This window comes from Xenopus laevis, chromosome 5L (genome assembly GCF_017654675.1).
Source record: "Xenopus laevis strain J_2021 chromosome 5L, Xenopus_laevis_v10.1, whole genome shotgun sequence".
NCBI classification, from domain to species: Eukaryota; Metazoa; Chordata; class Amphibia; order Anura; family Pipidae; genus Xenopus; species Xenopus laevis.
The window spans coordinates 116,606,466-116,625,866 of NC_054379.1; the positions used below are offsets into that span (position 1 = coordinate 116,606,466).

General features: G+C 37.4%; 1 protein-coding gene across 1 annotated transcript in view; it reads left to right on the forward strand.

Moving 5' to 3' along the window:
* Positions 1 to 7,890: 7,890 nt before the first annotated feature.
* The window catches only part of tbl1xr1.L (transducin (beta)-like 1 X-linked receptor 1 L homeolog), a 60,807-nt gene continuing 49,296 nt past the window's right edge, over positions 7,891 to 19,401 (forward strand). Inside the window, exon 1 of the mRNA XM_018261739.2 lies at positions 7,891 to 8,275. The gene's annotated coding sequence lies outside the window, so the exon portion shown is untranslated. The remainder of the gene's footprint in view (positions 8,276 to 19,401) is intronic.

Consider the following 19,401-nt stretch of genomic DNA (forward strand, 5'->3'; position numbering starts at 1 on the left):
GGGAAATTTGTTCACGCAAAGGCCTAACTTTTCACATTGCGAATAGTTTTTCCATTACTGACTTTTATTACATCCCCCCATAAGAAAACAAATCCTGCATTTCATCCCGGCCTATTTAATGTGGGTAAAGTTAAATATGATTTAGGGGGAGGATGTCATAAGACAATGTCCATATAAAACAATACATGGAGTGAGGGCTTTGTGCAACCTCTTTGTGCTGGCGTATAGGCAGACCAAAAATATTTTTGGAGACAACAAAAAAGTTGGTTTGGCAACATGGCCATTGAATTTATAATTATGTCACACACACCAAGGTTAATGACAAAAACACCTATCTATATATAAGAGAAAGAGACTGTGATCATATGCCCTTCTCAACAAATCTCAAAAAGAAGCCTCACTACACATACTCCATTAATGTAATTATAATATGTAGACTTTATTTAAAGATTTTCTAAATACAACAGAAATAATCATAACAGCATTAAAGTAAAAGTACAAGTAAACAAATAAAAACGTAATATAATATACTGTAATATAAAGGTTTAATATAATGCATGTTTAGCCTGAGCATCAACTTATTTTTTTAATAGTATTTACAGTTCAACTGAACCCAAATGCTCCCTAAACACTAAATAGGACAAAAGTTATCCTGAAGTCGGGGTTTTTGTGCCAAGGACTGAAAGAAGATATACAACTGAATGAGAAATCATTGTCCTTTAGGAATGTTGTCAATATTCAAATGAGGCAATAAAAAGCTATCAAAATGAATTCCTGTGAACATTTTGCGAATGAGCAAGTATTCAGTATTTTTTTATATATGTATCTTGCTATACAAATGTTCAATCAATGAATACACAAATACAGGACTAAATAAACAATGTTAATATAGTCACAAAAATATGAATATTTTTAAATAATACTGAGACCTACTAAGTTCAAAACTACTAATATATGTGTGGTAGATTTGCTTGTGTGATGGTGCTAATAGCTAAGTTACCAGGTGTGTATAATTTGTCAGTTACCTTTTGTCACAGACAACACTTGACTGGTAGGTGCTACTTGGTAGGTTAGGGCAGATGGAACTAAAAAATACTTACCATTGGAGAACAGGTCTTAAGACATCCCTAAAGACTCCTGGCTATGGTGAGCATCATGCCAGTGTCATCTTAGATAAAGAGCAACCCACTCGTATTTGAGATAAAGAATATCAAATAATTCTGTGTTCAGAGGCCCGGGGTCTCATACTCTGTGACCCACCAGCATATCTGCGCTTTTAGACCCTTTTTTTTGAAAAGCACCTACATTACATTCTGAAAGAGCTCAGATCTGTTGCCTTAACTACATGCAGATCTGGTGCCTACACTAATTGTTTTTTTTTTTATTAGTGGTGAGCACAACATTCCCTTGTTTGTTATAGTTTATACAGGAGCAGTGGCCAGCTCCATGTTGTAGCTCCTACCCTTCCCAGCTATAGTCAGGTGATCCCAGTGGTAGCCAATAAAAGGGCAACCATGTTGGGGAGTTTTAACCTTGAAAACAGCAAGTAAGTTGCAGGTAAAACTTAGACCCTGTGTAAAATGTATAATGAAGCAATATAATTCTTAATGAATCAGATGAAAATTGAGAGTAGGACTGGCCAGATATGGGATGATTTTGACGTAGTTGGTCAGCCTAAATATATTGCAATATATGGACAAAAAAAATCCCTGTTTTGTTTAAAGGGTAAGGCATATTTTTAGTAGCAGTATGCACAAAATGTCTCAATATCTTAAATATATTGATAATGGGTTGAGTGCTGAGGACCTCTTGTATTTGCCTGGGGCCTACACTACATTTTGAGAAAACACAGATCAGAACCCTACACTGCATTATGAAAGCACAAAGATTTAGCACTCTCTCTAAATGTAGTATAGGCACTAAAGAAAATATTTTATATGCACACCTGTTTCTAATGCCTATCACCACCCTAATTCCACCAAATCCTCTTGCCAGCACTCAGCTTTGTATTAAAGGAAAACTATATCCCCCAAACAATGATAAAAAGATATTGCATAAAACCGCTCATATGTAAAATCCTGCTTCATGTAAATAAACCATTTTTATAATAATATACTTTTCTAGTAGTATGTGCCATTGGGTAATCATAAATAGAAAACTGCCATTTTAAAAATAAGGGCCACCCCCTGGGATCATACGATTCACTGTGCACACAAACATACCAACAAACCATACATGTTAGGTCACATGAGCCAATTAACAGACAGAGTTCTGTCTTTTGCTTCAACACTTCTTCCTGTTACAGTTAGAGTTGTAGTATTTCTGGTCAGGTGATCTCTGAGCAGCACACAGACCATCACAAAATTGTGGCTCAAGGCAAGAGATTTAAAAAGGGCAAGGTTTACTTAAATATGTATACTAGTTTGGTAAGATTCTTTAATATGCCACTTAATTTGATATAAACTCTCTGTTGCTTAAGTATTCATTTTGGGGGTATAGTTTTCCTTTAAGAGAACATGGTATGTCTGGTGACCTATGCCTGACAATATTGCACCATTTACACACCTTGCAAATCTAATCATTTTAACTGTCTGATCAAATCTGATCACATTAAATAGATTGTTTTCTAAAATGAATAAAAGTACTATTTTGCACAGTAGAAATCATGTAAAGTTAATTCTAATGAAGTAGCATATATTAAAAGTACAACTGATGCTACAAAAGCATTAGTCATAAATTATACATCATAAATTAAGACATTAAAGGATGGTCTATTTCAGCTTTACTGCCATCAGTGTATACAAAACTGTTATCCAGCTAAGGTGATTCATCCCCACTGGAGGCACAAAAAGTAAAAGAACTTAATGCTATAGATAGAAAACAACCTATGCACATGATATCCTATTATAGTACATAAGAGCCATCAATATCCCATACATTATATCCATGACCTGTATAACACCTTTATACATTAATGGAACTCCTCTGTGATTTATATTATCCTTAAAGTTTACAATATGGATTATGTTATTCCTTATAGCAATATCCATTTTGATTTATCCACCAAATCCAACAGAGATCCAATGTTCAGTGTATCAAAGTAATATCTAAATAGTATATTTATCATTTGTGCACATCTTTCTTTCTTTGTTATATGAGGGAGTGCTTCCATACTGCTTGCAGCCTTGTAATTCTTCCAGTAAATAATTTAGCTAGAAATTAAAAAAGATTATATAAATAAAGGTTTCCTCTGATATGTTTCATGAGGCAGTTCCACAACTGAAACACCTTTTTTTCCCAAGTGAAACTTCTATAGTGATTGTTTCAAAGTGTATAGGACTCCTCCTATAATACTTCTTACCTCAATGTGTTGAAACCCAGGAATTGGCATTGGCAGATTATGGGGCTGACTTATCAATATTTGAGAACTGCTCTTGGATTTATTTTTTGAGCTTAAACTCATGAACTCAAAACTTTAATGTGCATATATTAGTGCAAAAATGTGTGCCAATGTAAACCTTCAACACCTAAAAGCTTGCAAGTTCATGTAGAAGTCAATGGGAGATGTCCTAAGCAATATTTAAGCAATTTTTTCATTTGGATTTTTTTTGTAGATGCATTGAAAATAATGAGCAGAATATGAAATCTATGCATTTATGTTTTGTTCACAGTGTTATTTAATCAAGTTTTTAGAATTAGATAGACTTGTAATGGGTAGAGGTAGAGGAAGTTGTTTTTGTACTTAGAATGAAGATCCTGCAGATCAAAAAAACAAATCAAAATTTCCAATGACCATTTGTAATTTGTTGTCACTACAAACAATGATGACTAAAAGCACAGAAACTTTTATAGACATTTCTTTTACTAAGTCTAAACAAAAAATTTACAGTGCATTCTTAAGCGCTTCATATTTTGCTGGTGATTTATAATCTATGTTATATTAATAACCTGGAGAAAATACTGGGAATAGAATGTAGGGACAATGCTGAGAACAGCCCTGGCAATCCAGAGCCAATTCTGCACACACTGATTAGTTGCTCAACATTAACCCACTGCCTCCACAAGTCATATTTATTCTTACAATTTTCCACAAACTTTCCAGAGAGTAAAGTTCAGGCCATATATTCAGAACTGTCAACATCTCGGCAAAAGGTGAAGGATATTCACTTACTATTCAGACTTATTTTGTTAAACTACTCCCACAGTACTTATAAAAAGTCCTCAGTATGTTTCACCAATACTGTCACTGATAGAGTTCACCCCATGCCTGTTCTGTGTCACAAATTGGGTATATATTTCCAGAAATGGTTGCAGAGCTTTCTCTTAAAACCCATTCAAAATCAACTTGATTGTCTGACTCCAAGCTAAAACTTGAGCTGAGAAAAGACAGACACAGAAAACATTTGTCAAAAAAGAAACTTAATGTTTGACCTAAAAGTTAGCAAATTTCAGTATTTAACCCTTTTTTCATATGAAGACATAAAAGCAGATCAATCAAAACAAGCAATCCATTATCATTTCATTTAGATATCTTCTTAGACTTATGGCTCACAGAGTGATTTGGAAAACAGCTTCAGGCAAAACACCAAAAATTGTCTGAAAGGTAGCTTGTGTTCAGAATTCAGAATAAATGTTTTAAGGGTAGGACAAAAATAATTCTCTTTATTTTTTTTTTTACAAAATTAAAGAAAAAAACAATGCAACATCATACAGGTAGCCAACAGTGATGTTTTCTCATAATCCTAGACTTATCCTCAAGCAAAGTTGTTAGCTGGAAAATTTACAGTTCCTAATTTCAGCAGTAGGTTGAGTTAGTCTGAAGGTATATGTTGATCTTTCTTGAACATCTCCAAAAAAGACCAAATATCATGGTAAGAGTCTAAAGCGTCTTCAAGTCAGGCCATTAGATAATACACAAAAATATGTACTAACATTTATTTATATAGCGCCAGTATATTTCACAACGCTGTAAGTAAATGTGTTTATACAACTAAATATAAAAATTCCAGGCAAACCGCAATTACTTTGTAGTTTACTACATGGGTGGACGTCAAATAACCTGTTCACCAAGGTTATAACTTGAACTCATTTCTCTCTACAGACAGCACTCCAAATTCTTGATTAAAATTCCCCTTTATTTATTCCATCTTAGGGCAGCATAGGTATACAACGTTTCGAGTGGCACTCCACTCTTTATCAAGCTTGAATGGAATAAATAAAGGCAAATTTTAATCAAGAATTTGGAGTGCTGTAGAGAGAAATTTATACAACTAAATAAATTAATTACATACATAGAACATATGGAGTTATATACATCACAACCAATACTGGTACAAAAGGTGAGCAAGGCCCTGTGCAAAGGAGCTTACAATCTAAAGAGAAGAGTATAAGACACATAGTGTGGGAGTGGGCAGGATCAGAATTAAGTGTGTGAGAGATGTAGTACTGTATGTGGTATTGAATTTGGTAGTTAAGCAGAGTGAGGGCAGGCTTCTCTAAAGAAATGCAAAGAGATCTTTTGAAAGCAGAAAGGTTGGGAGAAAGTCAGACAGACCGTTGGAAAGAATTCTAGAGGAGGGGTGCAGCCCTTGAAAAGTCTTAAATGCAAGCATGTGAGGAGGTAATGAGAGAAGCGTTGAGTAGCAGGTCAATAGAGGAGCGTAGCAAGCAGTTGGGTGAGTATATAGAAATGAGATCAGAGATGTAGGGTGGGGCAGAGTTATGAAGTGCTTTGAATGTCAGGGTCATTAATTTGAATTTGATTCTGAAAGGTTGAGGAAGCCAGTGTAGGGATTGGCAGAATGGCGAGGCAGAGGAGCGGTTGCTGAGGTTTATGAGCCTCGCAGCAGTGTTCATTATGGACTGGAGAGGTGACAGTCTTTAGAGGGGAAGGCCAATTAAAAGAGAGTTACAGTAGTCTAGACATGATATGACCAGAGAGTGAATAAGAATTTTGGCAGCATCTTGGGTGATAAATGATCATATTTTGTATGTTCCTTAGGTGGAAGTGACATGATTTAATAAGTGACTGGATATATAAATGCATTAAAGAATTGTAGACTATGGTACTACTACTGTAGTACTACTGCTACTACCTCAAGGGAAGTGATGTCCAGTGACAGAAGATAGTGGCTGGGCCATCTTTATGAAAAAATATATTAACAAAGCAAACTTTTATTTGACTAAAGTTCAATGGTATTCAATTGCTTTGCAAAAGTCCATTTCATAATGAATGCAATACATTTTGTTATCATTGCATTTATTTCTCTATAGACTCAGCAGAAATCTACAGCTTTTTGAGGGTTCAGCACAACTAGTCATACAGGTAATTGAATATGGATGAAAGTATTATTTTCTCTATATTTCTGATGATAGCAGCACATACATACAGCCAGGGATCTAGGTCGAGCTTTCTTTAAAAATTTTAAATTTTTTTCACTAAAAAAAAACCCTCAAATTTTTATTTGATTTTTGGGTGTTTTGAGGTATTTGACGATGGTTTTAGATCAAAAACTTGATATTCAAGTTTTAAGCCCATAGACATTAAAAAATTCAAGGTATTTAAGCCTAGAAACTCTAAACAATTGAGATATTCATAAAAACCTCAAATTTTTAGAGGTTTTTTTTTCAATCAGATTTTTTTAGAGTTTAATTATTAGTAAATTAGGCAAATTTGTGGATGGGAGTTAGGTTGAGTTTGTTATTGGTAAAGCTGGCCATAGACGCAAAGATCCAATTGTACGAATCGAGGATTCGCACGATCTGCATGTAATGACGATCGTACGATTTTCAGTGGGAGACAGTCACCAGCTTTGTCGGACATTACTTTTGTACGATTGCTGTCAGGGGCAGAAAATCGGCTGATCTGTTCTTTTACTACTTTATTTGATCGGAATGGTTAGTGGCAGGTCGGGAGATGGGGAAGTCCGATCATTTGAGGATTTGAACCATTGGATCTTTGCATCCATGGCCAGCTTTGGATATGAGAAAAAAAAATAGTTTTAGTAAATAACCCCCGATACTAATTTACAGAGCTGTCTTTATGTCTTGAGTGAGAAACTGTTCGCAACTCTTAATGATTGTAGTTTTGGTTTTCTCAGAAAGCAGTTCGTTATTTTTTCCCTCATCAACAAAGATATTTAAAGGGAATGTCCAACTTCATAAAAATGTAAGCAACTTTTCAAAATACATTAATGTCAATGTTTTTTTAAATGTATTTGAAAATCAAATTGAAATTGAAAGCAGCTTGTGACATTTGAAACAACGTAGCAGAAGCCAGTTCTCCTCCAGGTTTGTTAATCAGCTGGCTTATGTTACATTGTTTCAGGAGTCAGAGCCAGGAGTGCGGAGAATATAAACAACCAGCTACTGCTGTTGTTACATTAACAAATAGCCTTAAAACCATTGAACATTTTTAATAAATGCATATTGAGAAAGTTGCTTTGAATTACATTTATTATTCTTTCATTATGCAAAAAAAAAAGTTTAGGGTGAGGTCAGCTCTAATGACTATTGTGTATAATTTGTGTTTATATATTTACATGAATACACCCATCTGTTGTATAGTTGGTGCTGTATAAAAAAAAGACATGTTATATAATAATAATGCATTTTGATTGCAAGCTCTGCAGGCCAAAAAGAATTTCCTTTGATGCGATTCCCTTGACAATGCTTATTTATAAAGGAGCAGAGAGGCAAACAAATGAAAGCTTTGCCTGAGAATCCCACATACACAGACATCCCCTCCCCCCAGCTTGTCAGGTGAGCTAAGGCTTATTTTGCTTCTCTGCACTGTAGGACAGTGACAGAGAGGGAGCTGTCTCTGCTTCATCCTTTTTCCCAAGCAGGCAGCGGATAAATTCTCAGCCCTGGTGTGTTTGTTTTCCCTTTGGAATATGAGAGTGCTGTGGCTGCCCAGCTCTTGGCTGGGTTTATGTTGCTGTGTGCAGCAGTGACTGCTGGCCTACCTCACTTTTGCCTTGCTGGTCACCTCCGAGTGTTGAGTGTCTAAGAGCCGTTGGCTGCACTGAAACGTTTGGCTCTTTCTCTTAGTAACAGCTTTTTACATTCTGCCTCAATTCTTCTCCAATCTAATCACTTGCAATTGCCCCCTCCCCCCATCATATATCTCTTGGATTTACCCCCCTCCTCTCCCCAGCTCTGCACCCCCACCCCCACCCCTTTTTTTCACCAGGGTAATAACTGCATATTACCAGGCTTTGGAGCTGTGTATCTGCTTGGGGAGGGAGCTGCTTATCTTTGCAACAAAATCAAGGTAGGTCTCTTGTTTTGTCAGAGGCTTGGGTGGACAGTGGGGCGTGTGACCCTCACCCCTCCCCCCTGGAGGGGGAAGGGGGCATGTAGTGGGGATAAAGTGTGTATAGTAAGTAGGGTTGTCAAATTGCCCCTGTAAAACTGGACACATCCTACAGAGTTGATTAATTATTGGCAGGGGGTTTCAGGGGTTGCTGGGAGTTGTTGTCAACCATGGCTGGGGGGAGCAGGTTGGATAAACCTGTTCCCTAGCTGGGAGTGTTGTTTTTGTTGGAGGTGGGTGGGGGATGGGCAAGTGTAATGAATATTGTTATTATTTCCTTCTCCTAAACTAATTGTGTTTGCTCATGAATGTTTCTCCGTGCACAGAGCCGGCATTGTACATTGTGTTATGCCTTTGTTATGATTGTGTGTTTCAGAACCCAGACTGTGAGAAGGGGAATCCCTGACCTAGGAGCTCACTATCAGAAACAGTGTGGGGGGAGGGGTGTGTGTAGTTTTGAGACACCTTAACTCTTTCCTTCCCAGTCCTGCAATATTCCGGCTCTCTGAGGACCTTTAAAAAAAAACTGGGGTGGTTGGTTGGCGGTAAAACTGCATATATTATGCATATGTTCCCCCATATGTTTATTTAACTGTTTCAATGGCCCTTAGGACTCAGAAGCAGTCAGCCCCCCCCCCCCCAGATCATCTTAAAGTGAGCAGGGTTAGTGCTAGGGTAGGGCATTTAGATTGGTGTGCTAAACCTTTTTCATAAATTACCTGTAGCCATAGATAACATATACTAAAAATCCTCATTTCTATCAGTATGGATATGTGTGTGTGTGTATATATACATATATATACTGTATATACATATACACATATAGATATATATATATATATATATATGTGTGTGCGTATATGTAGATACAGTATATACACAAACACACACTAGTCCCCCTTGTGCAGATGTATCTATATATGTTGCTTCCAGGAAGCACGTGAGGTCTAATTACAAGGAAATGTACAGTATTGTAGTGCAGGAGAGGGGGAAGGGTGCCACAATCCCTCACTTGGAGAGGCTGCTTCTTGCAATGGACTTGGCACTTGTTTGTCTGGGTGAACTTTTCGTGGTCATCATGTTCTGTGATGGAACAAAATAGATTTTGCTGATAATACAGTTTATTTTGCTGATATAGCCATAAATAAGAAGGCAATTCAATTACTTTACTGAGTATTAGTTGTTATTTATGCTTCATGTTTTCTGTGTCGTGTTTCATATTATTTTGTCTGTTAAACACCACTTATTTGAATCAGTTTTATGAAATAGGGCCAATGTGCCATTTTTGGTGGCTGGACGCCCTACATGCAGTCATTCACCTTGATTCCAATGACAGTGTCTTCCTACTCTATTTCCATTGTGAACTGCAAATGAAGTGCACATATCTGTGTTCTGGGTACTTGAACCTGAAAGTAAAGTTTGCCATATACAGGCTCATACAGTATTAGCTGCTGACTGACTCAAGATTAAATCTGCAGCATATTGCCCATTGTATGATGTAAAAACAGTAGTCTGCACAACTGATGTTTACCTAGGGATCAACTAGATATCAACAGGCCAGACATGAAATTCCTATCAGGTAAAGACTACCTTGTGCTGTTTATGTGGTCCATTCCCAGTGGGTCTACATAGGTCACTGTTAGGATAAGTTATAACCAGTATTTTCCACCCCGATTCCAAAAGCTGATATAAGCAAGTGGGTGGGCAGCCAAGAGATAACTGAAGTGAAACCTACACCTGGGCTCCTTCACCGAAATGACCTTCTGCAGTGCCAGCTTGTAGTCTAACCTTCCTACTGAGTAGCAGAGTTCAAAATGCTGGATATCTCAGTGGATATCTTCCTGTAACTTCAATGAAAAGTGCAACAAGTTGGGTTTGGTTCATGATTCCTGCTTGGGAATGCTTCATTATACACTTTCATGCATCATTCACAGGCTGAGGCCTACTCATGTCATGAAGTGAACCATGGCCATCTGTGGCACTTTGATCAGCAATGATCAAAGTGCCTTGTGTGCTTTTGCCCAAAGGCTATAATATAAGTGAGATGTAGGTCAGTGCTCTGTTAAATCGCACTTGGTTAGTTGCTCCTGGCTATAGCTTGGGAATTATATTATGCTCTCTTGTGCAAGGATGCACTAGGCATGATAAATTGTCTATACACATTTGTTAGGATGAATGAATGGATCTCTGTGTCTTGGAAGCAGTGAAACTGCTGTATTTACAAGTATGCCTTTCTACTGCTAAATGTTAGTAATAGATCACTAATAGTGACTGCAGTATTTCTGCAATAAGTACACGAGAGCCTTGTCAGAAGAAAATACACATAACCCATTTCAATAAGTGATACTGAAGCGTTCCTTCATGTTAGTATAAAAAAGAATGAGGACAAAATAAAATACCTTACTTAAAGGAAAACTATACCCCCAAAATGAATACTTAAGCAACAGATAGTTTACATCAAATTGAATGACATATTAAAGAATCTTACCAAACTGGAATATATATTTACATAAATATTGCCCTTTTACATCTCTTGCCTTGAACCACCATTTCGTGACTCTATCTGTGCTGCCTCAGAGATCACCTGACCAGAAATACTACCTTTTGAGGAAGCAAAAGGCAGAACTCTGTCTGTTAATTGGCTCATGTGACCTTACATGTGGTTTGTATGTGTGCACAGTGAATCTTACGATCTCAGGGGGCGGCCCTTATTTTTTAAAATGTAAATTTTCTATTTATGATTACCCAATGGCACATACTACTAAAAAAGTATATTATTATGATAATGGTTCATTTACATGAAGCAGGGTTATACACATGAGCTGTTTTACTCAGTATCTTTTAATAGAGACCTACATTGTTTGGGGGGTATAGTTTTCCTTTAACCCTGAAACAAGCATTGATCATTGCCTTTGGGCTTATACACATTTAACTATGTAGTTCAATGACCCTTGGATCTGACAGCCACTATGTGCATAGGGTGGCACTAGCTTCATATAGGCTGGCATAATCTTTACAGTTATATGCCTGCCTATAGGAGGACTGGTCTGCCCCTAGCCCTGTGTGACTGATAGATCCAGTGCTTCTGCAAGTACACCATTAGCTTCTTGGGGTGTCAGAGCTAAGAGCTGGGTTGTGTATTTGGAGGGTATCTTCTTTAAAACAACACTGCCCAGGATGTCCCTTAGTGATATTGATGCTATTCCCACTATTGAAAGAAACATTTTAGAACTACTTTAATAGTAAATACCCTGCTATCCTTAAGAGTACCATCACACAGGGTTGATAAGCTCTTCTCAGCCCCTTGTGTCTGCACTGTTGCTATAAGGCAGACACTACGCCTGTCTGGGTATACACAGGAGTGAGCTATTAACTATATTAATATATATATATATATATATATATATATATATATATATATATATATATATATATATATATATATATATATATATATATATATATATATATATATATATATATATATATATATATACTGTTACAGCCTGCCTATGCAATTTTATGCCAGTACATGCTTACCTGTTGCTCTATCCATGTTACTAACTGAAATAAGACCATTGTATTAGCCTTTCCAATGAATATATTATACATTCCCAACACACACATGCTGCTTCTGCTCACAGTGTTCTTTATCCCTTCAATACCCATAAGATTTGCCTTCTCAGTCAAGCCACCATTTTATATTCTCTGGCAAAGCCTTAATCACTCTCTTAGAGAAGCATTATGGTATGTTTTGTATATTCTAATTTTTATAACTTTGTATTGAATGGTATTTAAAATGTGGCAGGTTGTATTTGAGCGAATATTTGCTACACTGGCCTTTAGAACTATATGATTCTGACATGGCTGCTTTATTTTTGCACCCGAGTGCATTTAGACATGGGAGTTTATTGTTGGCACGACCAGGGTGCGTAGGTGGTCTCTGCAGTTGCATGCAGCAGCTGTGACTTACATTTCAAACAACTGCAACAGACAGAGCATTTAGAATAAAATATGGCTTTTAGATTCTGTAATGGGTAAGGCTCCCTACAGGAGTAAATGCTTCAAATGCAGTGTCTAGAATTATTAAAATGAAAACATTTGTATATAAAAACAGCTAAGCTAAATAGTGACTGGGAAGTGGGAAGTTATTTCAGTAAGTGCAACCATGTTCATTCTGGTGGAGTATGGGAAGGTGTATGCAAGGGAAATTTGTGATGTTTTAGATTAAAAGTCTACATGTGATTTAAGATGAACAAACCTTTATGACCAACAGACCAAGCAAAGACTAAAACGACTGGTTCTACTAATGGCCCAGTGCACATGTATGGTCAGGAACTACACATACTTCTGCCTAGCAATAGCCTGATCCATCATGAAATGTTGCCCATGAGATCATCACTGTCCAGGAATTGGGGCCTAATGGGGCCAGCATTATTATGATAAAGGTCATCACACAGCAGCGAGTTTAAATCAATTGTTGGTTTATTCAAAAGTATATTTGAAAGTGTTGAAAGAGATTGCTACAGATGCTATAAACAAATGTAGAAAACTATTGGATCAGGTTCTAATGTAAATGAAAATCTGGTCTCGGAGATCTGCTGATCCAGGTTTAATGGATTTTGTATATACCAAAAATTAAATCAAAGGTTAGATTATAATTGAGAAGAAAAGTTGTTGATCTTGGGAAAAGATAAGCAAGTTATTGGTTTTACTGGTTTTATCTTTAACAGATATGAACTTTTAAAGACTGACAGTTTACATATTGAGTTTTATTATATTTAAAGGAATTTATTACACCACCACCTGAAATGCAAAATACTAAAACTGCTATTCATTTCAAAGGAATGGCATGGAGCCATATTGCTATTAGTTCCATAAGAATGGCATGGAATCTCACTGCTATTCATTCTAACGGAACAGTTCGGAACTATATTGCCATTCATTCCAACAGAATAGCACGGAACCATCCTGCTATTAATTGCAACAGAATTGCCGGGAACCATATTGCCGTTCATTGCAAAAGCATTGCATGGAACCATAGTACTGTTCTCTGCAAGAGAATTGCAGAGAACCATACTGCTGTTCATTCCAATAGAATGGCACGGAGCTGTATTTTTGCAACACTATGGTATTGGACCACTTGATATATCCAAGAAGCTCTGTATCATTTTATTTGCATTAGGAATTTATAGCAGTTTTGTCTTTCAGAAATGTTGGCCAGAGGCTAGCCAGCAAATAAGCCCCAGGCCATCCCTGCAAAAGGTTGGTTCTTAGCTGAATCTCAAGTAATAGAAGCATTAATGATGGAAAAATATCAATGTTGAATTAAACAGCTTTAAAAAATAAATATGTTTGAATTAAATAGATGCTCTCTAATGTTAGGTGTAATTATACTGCAATTTCTGCTGGTACTAGCTATATAAGCTTCTTTTACTTGTGGATAAATCAGGTGGTAGGTCCAATAGAATAAAAATTCTAAGAATGCTTTTAGCTAGCCACTATGTTTCTTAGAAAAATATATTGCTTTTTTTTTTTCAAATTATTTGATCAATCATATTCTATTACCATTCTTTTTTCTATGTATAATACATTTGTGAGCATAAATATGTTTGCTATTTAAGAGACAGTAACACCAAAAATTTAAATTGGCAGGTTTGATTTTCACATCGGATTGAGGACCGGATTGGCTCGTTGATGCAGTCCATGCCCCAACAGCACCATTCCAGTTTTTGTAATCAGATCATTTGGTTCTAGGGCCAAAAGATCAGATTATTCCGATATGACGCACCTTTGGTGGGCATATCAGGGACATAAGATGCACTCGTTTGGCCACCATTTGTGTTAAAAATTATTTTTTTTCAGAAACACTAATAAAACACTACTACAGTTTAAATAAATAAGATACTGTGTAGCCATGGGGATTACCCATTCAAGGTGAATATGGCAAAAAAGGGCACATGTTTACACTGCACATAAAAGATAAGCTGTGAGAAAAATACAGGACAGAACAAATTTAAACTTTTTGATGTTAATGTCCTTTAATAATGTCATAAACCCCAATCATATGTGTGCTTATCGTTATTTTCCTCCAAGAGGCTGGTGGTAGTTTCCATTTGCTAACAGAGTCTGTGCTTCTACAGACTTAGTGGGTTGTGGGAGTTGAGATAGGTAAGTATTTACCAAACAAGTGTGCATTGCCCTATAGAACTAGAAATCAAATATAGAGCTTTCTCATTTTACTATTTTATTTCTGTTTATAAAGTGACAGAGCAGTAGTTCCCACTATGTGCTGCTTGTTGCAAGTAAGGCTGGATGGCAGAATAGCGCCCAGGATCATTGCATCTGCCTGCCTGCAAATTGACAAGTCACTTTTCACTTTCATATCCAAAACACTATGCCATCAGCATTTTCAAGTTCCTAAGCTTACCTGTCTTATGTGGGGTATGCAAAAGCATATTTATAGTGACAAACAGCCAATATTAATGAACCTGCACTTGATGTCAGTATTTATGTACAAAAGACTTGCAAGTCAAGCTTCCGTGTCAGGCAGAACTTTGGCCATTGGGACTGGTGACACTAGTTTTATTGAAGTGTAAAGCTGAATACTGCATTACTTAGAATTGATAGGGTTTTTAGCGTCTGAAGAGTACTCATGTGAAGTCTGTACAAAGATCACAAAGCTTGAAAACGAACTATTTATACAAGATCAACAATTGCCAAGTGACATCTGACCCATTTGCAGCTGCCATGTAGACAGTGGTCATGGGTGTTTTACTAGTTGATAGCAATCTTTCTTTGGAAGGACGCTGCAGAAAGAATATTCTGAGGTTCAGTTGTGGATAGCTTAAAGAGGTGTATAACAGTAGCATACTGTCAGGGGCCTTGCAGCTCCAATCTTGGAGAAGTCCTGACCAAGGAGGAAGTTCTAGGGTTAAGTTTGTGGTAACCAAAGAGATCAGGAAGTAGCGTAAACAGGATTCAGGCAACTCTGAGGAAGTGCCGAGATCACAGGCACGAAACGCATTGCTATAATATTAACATATGTGCTTGAATAAAAGCCTACTTTGATATTAGAATGCCTCCTCTATCTGGATCAGCGCTCAGAAGCGAGGAAAATGCAGTACTGTTCAAGCTGGTAGAGAAGGGACCGGCAGCCAGCGATCACAGGTGGAAGCGAGGTTGGGAGAGCTCTGTAACAACCACGATAAGGTTTGCTGGATGTGAAGTCAAAGTCTAGGAATACAATTAGAATCAATTTACAACACCCAGGAATACAAGCAGCAATTCCTATAATCGGGCATTGAACCTGTGATCTTGGCATCCTCTTATTTAGCACTGGCGTCGTTGCCCACAAGAGTTATGGGCACCACCATCTTGGATGCGGCCCTGCTGGAGATGGGAGCGCCATCGGGCACTCCCGACACATACCAGAAATAATGATTTTATTTTTATTGGTTTCTATTTTTTTTTTATGAATTGAGGTTAGTTTCATGTTCCCCCTCATATAAACTGTAAGATGGCTTGCCACCTTTCTAAACTGTTATATTTGATAGAATAGTTGCCACATTGGAGATACTATAGACACTGCTGTTTGCTGCTGAGAAATGTATCAATTAATGTATCAAATTGTAGCAGTTTAGAAAACCAACACTGTGAGGGAGCTACTACTAAGCTACATGCTGGGATGGTAAATTATTATGATGAGTAAAGCTGGCCATATATGCACAGATAATAATATTTTTATATGAAAATATGAGTGTGTATGCCAGCCACCCAATATCCATGTACAATCTGGTCTGTTGATTGGGCAGTTAACAAAATCTCATCAGTGCATAGTGCATCGCAGGCGAGGAAGCTGCGGCTTTTTTTCATTTCCTGCTCTTCCGAATGTTGCACGCTAAATGAGCAAACAGGAAGGCAGCCTACCATATGTGGCCCCTCTGTTTGGCTTGGCATTAAATTAAAAGTGATTTGGGGGAACACACAAAAGAAAATACACAAAATAGACCAAAGAAGGCCTTGGAGAAAGATGTGACATATTCAAAACAGAATAATAAACCCCTGTCTTGTGGTCGGTGTCCACTTATGTGGACACCTTGTGCCAGATTTTTTTATCCATTGTGCAGGGGCAAACTTATGCAACTGTTAATGCCCTTACACACTTGAGCACTAATGGGCATGCTTTTGTCCTTGGTTATTGCAAACAACAGCACTTAGCGTAATATGCAAACAGGATGTGTAAAGACAATTGTCAGGATTATGACAGTATGACAATGTGTAAAAGCACCAAACAAAGGTGAACTTTTTGAAGGTCTAACAAGTTATTTGGTTCAGTTTAGTAAAAATGTGCAAGTTGAGGAAATATTTTCCTATTAAGGAAAATCCTATCTTTTGGCTCCCAAGCCTACCATCATATCAGAATGAGGGCCTATTGAGAACAGTATGAGGTCATACGGTCCTCGTCCAAAAACTTTTTAAACTTGCCTAATTTAAATCTGCCATATTTTTGGTCAGATACTGATCAGGCAGAACTTCCTGACGGCCCTATACACAGGCCAATAAGCTGCCAACTCAATCTGGAGGGGTCAGATCAGTAGTATTTATCAGGCCGTGTGTAACCAGCTTTACAAAATAAAAATAGGGGTAGATGGTAATTCTGTCTCTTTACAGATACAAACATTCAATTATTTTCACTTTAAATCATTATTAGCTATATATAGAATAAGTCACCATTGGCTACTTAATTGGAAAGCCCCATGTGCCAACAGTCACACACAGTTAACATTTACAAATGAAGCAGTGAACATTTTAGACAATAATTATGGGCACTGGATTGCAATGATAATTATGGAGGGGATAATATTTTTGCTATATTTATTTTGATCAGATATTTATGGTTGCAAGTTATTGATATGTTACTGACTGAAACATTTCTCCTAAGTAATGCCAGAAAACAAATCGCTGTAATAACCTGCAAAATATTTTTTCATGGATGTTAAAGATAAAAACAAAAACAGCAATTGGGTCTCTACCATATTTTTAATGAATGTAACACATGAACTTGCATCTACTGATTACATAGCAGCCGCCAGGATTTCCAACAGAGAAAGAGTAAAAATTAGATAAAATGTAGTCAGATAAGAGTAAACATACATTTAGGGCTAGTCCACACGGGGAGATAGCCACGCGTTTGCGGTCGCGGCGACAAAGCGCCGCGCCAGTCGCCGCGACCGGCGCAGGCGACAGTTTTGTATGGGCGCCTATGTAAAAACGCCTGTGCTAACCACACGAGGCGATGCGCTTTTCAACAGTCGCCTGAAAATGCCTCGCCTCTTACATAAGTGTAATGAATGCTGTAGAAAGGAAAGAGAGAAAAACAAAGGTACAGTTACATAGCACATATTAATCAATAAAATTGATTTAACAAGCAGGCAAAACTGCAAAATAAACAAATAAATACACTCAGGATTTAAAAAAACAGAATAGGTTAGTGAGCAATATTGTATACATAGTATGCCAAGAAATAAGTCTGACAGCTATGATGAGTCCCTGGGCCTTTCCAGTGTTATTAAAGGTATCTGCTAGTTTATGGGAACCCCAACTTGCTTACAATGGCCCAGTAATCCATTCAACTTACCTGCATTTTATTAAAAATCACTATGATTTAACCCCCCCCCCCCCAGTTTGGTCACCTGCTGTAAGTAATTTGCACCCAAATCTCAACTTTCCCTGCCACTGAAATACATAGAAGTGTCTCCTGAAACCTCAGAATCAGTTGGAGCATGGAGTGCTGTTGGACTGGACTAGAAGGAACTCGGTGTGACCTGTGAAGAATGGGGGACATGGCAGAATCGCATGGCAAGACACACTCAGATCCAAAGAGATCAAGTTTGGTGTATCAGCACCAGTAAAAGTAGAATATAGTATCTGGCTGTATATGTTTTGGAATCAAAGCATTTCCATCACACGACAATATTAATAGTATTGGCATCTGATTCACTTGGAGCAACCCAGTAAAAAAATCTTGAAATTACCGTCACGTTGAGGTAACCCCCTGGTGGTGGTTCCAGGGTTCTCTGGCATCCATGCTAGGAGCACATATGAGTGTATATCATATCTTCTGTAAATACTGTCAATGTTCATGTTTGTACATGGGCCCTCCTGTAGTTCAATAATCTACATCTATAGTATATCTTATACAGATAAGCGTGAGCTGTTGTGTCCAGACTAACTGAACCTTTGTTTTAATAGACAACTGTAAGTTGGTTAAATCATTTCATGTTTGTGAATATTTCTCTGTCTACTTTAAGCTGTAGGCCAAAGCTGTCCCAAGACCTACTCCAAGATGCAGCCTCCCGAGTGACTTTTATTGCCCACATAACATCACAAAAAACTGCACACTACAATAAAAAATATTGGACAGCACTGTGATGTTTAGATACAAGGTAGATCCCTTAGCTGGAAGTGCTCTGCAACATATTTTTCATTTAACGACGGGCATGCTATAGCTATGACAGTCCCATAAAATATTATTTTGTAAAACTGATTTTACAATATTTATTCACAGTTTTCCTGCTTTTAAAGGCAGCTGAAGGCATAAGAAGTCATTTTTTATCAATGCTGTCCTCTTGGGTAGAACTGTGGCAGTTAGAACACACTTCCATTTAGCATATGGCACACACCATTTCCATTAAGTGCTTATTGCTTGGGAATGCTGACTTCTCTGCTCCCAAGCGATATCTGTTTAATGAAAATAATGTGTTCCATGGGGGCATCTGTTTTTCCATTCACTAAAATGGGAAGCAACTGCTAGTAGGATCAGGCAACATGATCCCTGCAATTCTCTGTCTGCAGAATGCCCTTGTGCCTTGACCCCAAGGATATTATGTGAAATCTTTATACATCGTTTAACTGTTTGGGTTGGAATGGTCTTCATTTTCCTCAGAATTCTTCTGTTCCTTTCAGAGTAGTTTGCAGGATCTTTGCAGTAGCCTTAAAATGAAATTGCAGGAGCAGCTTTCTAGTGTGCTGAGCCGGACTGGGAATTTGCTACCATTTATGAGAGTTTTTTTCCCTAGAAC